A 6,970-nucleotide genomic window follows, 5' to 3' on the forward strand; every position below is an offset into this window, starting at 1 on the left:
GGATAATTCAAGCTTTTCACACAGCTGCAATGTTGGTGAGTTTGACGTTGTTTAATACAATTAGATAGGACTTTTCTGTTTGGATGAATGGGCTGTCTATGGGAAGTTGCACCTAGTTAGCGCCTTGCTGGCAAGATGAAGATGGCCGCGGTCTGAATATTGTCAATTCCTGTCTCCTCCCCTCCTCCATCCTTTTTGAGTGGTGCAACCACTCCAAGGAACAGCAATGTCCGTGTTCACCCGCCTATGTGTTGGTTCACCCACCCACCCATGCACCTAGCCACCTACCCATGCACCTATGTGACTGTGAGCACCATTAGTACCAGTAGGGGCGCTGTTGTGCCAGAAACAGAGAGTAAGATAGTGCTGCACTGTTGCCTGCTAATGAGAGAGAGAGAGGAGGTTGGGGGAGAGGGGAGTTGCACCACTCAGTTCACACGAGTGTGATTTTTTATGTTCCATCCTGTTTGCCTATAATTTTTCTAAATTATAGTCAAAAATCATGAACCGATGAACCCCAAATTATATTTTTGACTATGTCCAGCTTTGAGGGTGCGTGTATATAGGCCTACACAAACTTTGTCCTAACAAACATTAAATGCCATTGACAATGAATGGCCAGTTTTGAGTATTTGTGTAAAAACAACATCATGGACATCATCACTGCAATGTCACGTTCTGCCTTGCACAGCCCTGGGTAGGCCACCTGGCCTGGTGGAGATTTGTGCACTCTGCTGTCACTGTGTAGCATTTTCCCATGTGCCTTTACAATAAAAGTAATCTCTGTATTTAGAATTAAGAACAATGCCCATCTATGACAGCTTTTCATTTTCTTCTGAAAATGTATTTGGCTTCCTTGACTGTATGAAATGAAAACCTAATCATATTTTCTTACTAAATCCACTGAATTCTAATGGGAAAGTAGTGGCAGTATAGAAATGTACGTCACCCCTTTGTTGTAGGCCTAATCCTTGTTTGGCTGTCGATTATCTGTCTGATCATGTCATCCAGACAGACGACGCACATTTAATGGGCCCTTATGTTGAATATGAAGTTTAGGCTGACCTTAATTATATTGTGGGAGGATATAAGCATATCACGTAATGCCAATCTCATGCCATGTCCATGGACGTCAGACTGGCATCTGGTCAGGACAGGGGGAAAGCTTCTGGTCAGGGGAAAGCTTCCCACATTCGTTCGGTATAATAACAAATGTTAGCCATTTAAAAAAAGCCTATTGTAGGTTAATATCCATATTCAATGCCAGTTTGTACATTTTCCAGTGATGCTGAAGCTTTGAGAGCACCACGCCATTCACGAGCATAAGCGCCATCCACTGGTTTAACTAACAACTTTCAACATAGCTCAGTTTCCCAAATTTACCATTTAGCATACACCGTGACTTTTGTGATGTCATATCGTTAACAAAACAGAACATTCATTCAACAATGGTTCCAAGCAGCAAGCCTGGTGTGTTACATTTTCAACTTGTGTCTTTTGTGAAAGAATAGTAAGCGACTATTGTATTTCACACGTGTTTTCAAACTTACCAGTCTGAACATGTTCAATGTAGACAATATCCTACTTTTAATTTCCACTGGGTTGGTTTGACAAAACTGAACAGTCCACACTTCAACGGCCTGCACCTCATTATGCTTAACTGGGTCAAACTAGTCAAACTAATGACACTGCGCCACCTGGTGGGCATAATTAACTGTTCTGGGGCGTCTGTTGAGCTTTTGTGATGACTCCAATCCATGAAAGCTGGGCAACATATTTCAAAATACATTTAACAGAGATAGGTGGGTTGCGAATGTTTTTTTGTTTGTTTTTTACATTTACATTTACGTAACCTGCTGCAGTTAACTTGTAGGGCGGCTACCACCACTAATGAGGAGTTATGAGTAAACGTCTTATAGGTTCAAGTTCAAGTTCAAGTGAGAGCTGCCTTCAAAACAAGCTATATAGCGCCCACCAAGAAAACTCGAGTCACTAAATAGTAGCCTATATATACTCATTAGCTATAGTTGTGAATAATTTGTTTGCATTCATGGCATGTTTATGTTAGTAGTTTATGCTTTGTTTAAATAACACTTTATGATTTAATAACATGCCTATAAGCCCATCGGTCAAGTTACAAGTATCCAAATAAATCGGACAATTTCATAATAAACCAAAGAAATCCTTCTTTGGAGCCAACTTATTTATTAATTAAATTGAATAACTGATGCTGAAGAAACTGAAGATCAATCGAGGCTTAATTGCTGCGTTTTGTGTGTGAGATCATGTGATGTGAGGGAAACAGAGGTGAGGTGAATGGTGATCCTTACTCATCACAAGCGTGTCACTGGATGTTTGGCATCAATGTGATAAGAGAGAGGGGGAGGGGGCCGGGTGACCTAATAGCCAAGAAAAGCAATGAAGTCATACACACCTGACTCATATCCCCAGCTCCCTCAATCCCCATATCACTGTGTGTGTGTGTGTGTGTGTGTGTGTGTGTGTGTGTGTGTGTGTGTGTGTGTGTGTGTGTGTGTGTGTGTGTGTGTGTGTGTGTGTGTGTGTGACGTGTGTGTGCGTGCGTGTGTGCGCGTGTGTGTACATGTAGGTACGTGTTGTTTATCAGAGTGAGATGAGAATGTTATAATGTGTGGATCAACAACAGTCTTGTGTGCGTGTGTGTGTGTGTGTGTGTGTGTGTGTGTGTGTGTGTGTGTGTGTGTGTGTGTGTGTGTGTGAGGATGTTGCATTCTTGAAGGTTTCTCAGAAGATGAGATGTGATTGTGTTTGTGTCAATGGTGTCTTGCTGACTTGTGGATGGGATTTGCCTTTTGTACGAAGATGCTTGTTAAAAAAAAGAAAAAAGATCCAACGTGTTTGTCACACCAATCCCCTGCAACAAATCCATCCACATACCGTAAATAGCTATAACTCTGGGAACGAGAGAGCCTCACAGTCCCACCCACAGCACTTTTAGTGTCTATATTTATGGGTCATGCTGCTCATTGAGAAAACCCTCTCATTGACACATTCTATGACCTGTGCAGGTGAACAAGCAGGATCGATTCCAGGGTGTAATGACAATTTAGCTATGGTATACACTAAAAAACAAAGAGATCAATTTGAATATAATGATCTGATTATGACCTTTTGTCTAAGATGATCGTCAATAACTACTGATCGTCTTTTAGACAGGGACTCCATGGCAAATCTTGCCTGAGCTTTAGAAGGTAGAGCATTTCCAGATACCTGAAGTGAAGATACACATGAGTTTCCTTCTTTTTTTTGTGTCTGGTACCCCATATCTGTTTAATTCAAAACTGTTTAACTGTTTAATCCATGCACATACACAAATTCACCTCTGCACCAAGTTACTGAGTTTGTCAATGCTTTTAACTATATGAACCCAATTATCCATACTCTGGGGTGAACATTCAGCGAAAATAGCCAAAGTACAAGTTCACAACTTCACGCATTGTGAGTTTGTAGCTATTTGGGGCTAAGATATTTGGTCTACATCTATCTATCTATCTATCTATCTATCTATCTATCTATCTATCTATCTATCTATCTATCTATCTATCTATCTATCTATCTATCTATCTATCTATCTATCTATCTAATCTAAATATTTGGGCCTAGTATACTGTATGGACCCCTGGTCAACGAAGCATAGGGTTTAAGTGGTTAATCTCTTTGACGTAAGGGCACAACTTAAGATGTGATATCATTTACATGAGGTATTACATCATCCCTATGAGTGCTGGTTCATTATGATGTCAGATCATGGTGGCTGGCCAACACGTCCTTTTGTACTCATAGAGGTCTCATTCAAGTGACAGCAGGGGCACCAGAAATGCTGTGAAAAGGACATCTGGCCATGGAAGTCAAAGAGGTGCCCTTTTAAGGATTCTCTGACATGTTTTTACAACCTATTTTTGAAAGACAGATACTGTCCATAGACTCCATAGGTGGATGCAGTATTTCCACAGGCTGTTGGGCAAAGAAATTGGTATCTGTCTCTGTGGCACAGTAAACCAATGAAACTCCCCAGAGACCTAGCTACGCTTTCATAGGAAGAAATAAGAGAGATGACACTGGTCCAACAAGCAGATGGTCAAGATCATTGAAGTTTTTTTTTATTTGCAAGTAACATGACCTCAGCATTCTGTGTTTAACAAGCACCCTGTAACACGCATAGGTACATTCACATTCATACTTTAGTTCTCTCTCTCTCTCTCTCTCTCTCACACACACACACACACACACACACACACACACACACACACAGTACCCGTGACCGTACCTTGACTAAATTGATTCTGTAGTGTAAAGTGTAAACCATGTAAACCAGACTTGTTGTCTACCATTCACAATTCTGAGCCAATGCTATAGAATAGACAGTTTTGAAGCGTGTTTGGGTCAGGGTCAAATGGGTTAAATGTGTGTATGACCGAGAGCAGCAGAGAGGAAGCTAAACAGAAAGAACCAAAATGGGCGTCCAACAACCACATGCAGTCAGACCTCCAGACAGAGAAGGGTGTGTGTGGGGAAACATTATCCCTGATCCATCCTGTTTATTGATTGAGGCCTTGGGCTCCCAGCAGACCCCATTTAATGGAGCCAGACAAACTCTTGGACACATCGGTTCACTTACCATTAAAAAAGAAGAAGAAAAGACTTGGCTCTTGTGCAGTCCTTGTCCCCAAAATCCTGACCATGCTCTCCCCAACTTCTAGCTATAGGGACACTAGCGTAAATGTAACCGTGGGACTATAAAGTCTGTTTGAGTACATTGTGGTTGGTCTTTGGGTCTTGATTCTTCTAGTCCTTGAAGATGGGTGGAAACCCATCTTCCTCTCCTTTAGTTTTTTTCCACGTGTTATTATGCTGCATAACCTTAATTGAACTCTGAGAATGTAAACTCTCATTAAATCAACACTCAGGATTTTGCAGTGTAGGGTATTTTTTTTCCCCAACCATGGTCTAATACCAGGCACTTCACGTCTGGAGATGTTCTTAGAAAAAGAAACCCTTACTGATTGGCACGCAGGGAGGAGGTCTAGACTGTGATTATGCATGCAAATACACCTGCTCTGTATTTCTGCCTGATGCCACATAATCATTACACTGACATTGTTTCTATTCTTTTTTTTTTCTTCTTTTTTTTTTGCGGCTTACGCCTTTTATTGATTTTTGAAGGGACAGACAGTAGGCTGACAGGAAACGGGAGAGAGATGGGGGAATGACATGCAGTAAAGGCCGTGTCGGGTCGGGGAGTCGAACCCGCGGCACACTGCGACTGGATCACCAGTCCGGTGCCCAGACCGTTACGCTACGGCCTGGGCCATTGTTTCTATTCTTAATCTCAGTGCAGGATATACTGTATGTATGTTATGTATGTATGTATGTGTATGTGTATGTGTATGTGTATGTGTATGTGTATGTGTATGTGTATGTGTATGTGTATGTGTATGTGAATGTGAATGTGTATGTGTATGTGTATGTGTGGTGTGTGTGTGTCATGTATGTGCTATTAAAGAGCATATGGTATTTATGCTGAATATAAGTAACAGTCACGCAATCTGTCATATAAGCCCAAATAAGAGGATATTTGGCATTGTTTCACATTATTAGAGGTGTAAACCAATTATATGGGGGAACAGCTGCCTATGATAATGATAAACTGAATTTAATCAGTGGTGTTGAAGACCACAGATTATCTGGGCAAGACTATTAAATCAATTCAACATAATGCAACACACAGAGGGATGGTTTCCAATCAAAAATATTTGTCATTTAGTAAAATACACTTCCCAGATAGAGAAACCATTATTAGCCTACAGAGTTATAATAACTAATGTAGTAGTAGTGTTGGAAATGTTCATCGTTGGCATTTCTTGTGGCATAGAAAAAAGAAAGTGTAGATGATGACCAGTTAGAATACTATGCGGAGTTTGCCATGCTGGACAGATAAAAGCCACATGCTTCTACACTACAGTGTGTAGGCAGTAGGCTAACTCTGCCACATAGAGATGCATTATTATAGTGACTTCTTCAGACAGACTTTTATAAATAAATACATGCACATGCTAGATGATGATGATAACAATAAAAAATAAAAAATAAAAATATTGTTATTGTCTAATGACATTATGTATGGATGATGTATCGCATGAGTCTTTGTGTTATTGTTGTACAACCATGCGGCCAGGCGTGGCTTCTCTCGAGGACATTTTGCATCTTGGCGAGTCTGTTGCGCGAGTCTGTTCTTTGTTCACGCGGGCTGCTGCAAAAGCCTCGTTTACGGGAAATATACGAGGGCTTGCCGCTTTTCTGAAGATCCCCGCTGCATAGGGTCTGCAACGCCTGTCTGACAACTCCCTTTTTCATCTCCTCGTATAGAGCCCCCCTCCTACATAACATCCCCATGCGCAGCGGTGCCCGAGACAACAACGCGGTGACCTGCCGCAAACCACGGCGAGAGAGGTGGGCGGACCCCCAAAATGTCACTTTTAACTCCTTCAGTCGCGTGTGACATCATATAGGGTAGCCTGCAATATACCCTGAAAGACAAAGGCTGTTCCTTTCCCCCAAATACATATGCTACTAGAACACGGCACTAGTTATTTAAATAGCAATAGTATTATCATGTTTTAAGGCTGGCCTGTTTTAATTAGAAAGAGCTAATAAACGGAAGTTGGCACCAATTTCTCTACATGCACTAAAAGATGCCCGCGTGTACACTACACTTGCATGAACAGTCGTGAAAAATCTGCACCTATGATGCGCAACTGTTTTCGCCCCGCTATAATTACATAATAAGTCGCTAAGACGCAGTCTGTGCCCTGCATTTCAAGAAATATTATGATTGAGTGTAGCTGAGGCGGGTAGTAGTAGTTGGGGTGGACAAAGGAAACGGTGAGATAATTTTTTTCACCCCCCTTCTTTCTTTCTATAGGTGAAGGAA

Source organism: Protomyctophum parallelum (genome assembly GCF_964188405.1).
Source record: "Protomyctophum parallelum genome assembly, chromosome: 3".
In the NCBI taxonomy this organism is placed as follows: Eukaryota; Metazoa; Chordata; class Actinopteri; order Myctophiformes; family Myctophidae; genus Protomyctophum; species Protomyctophum parallelum.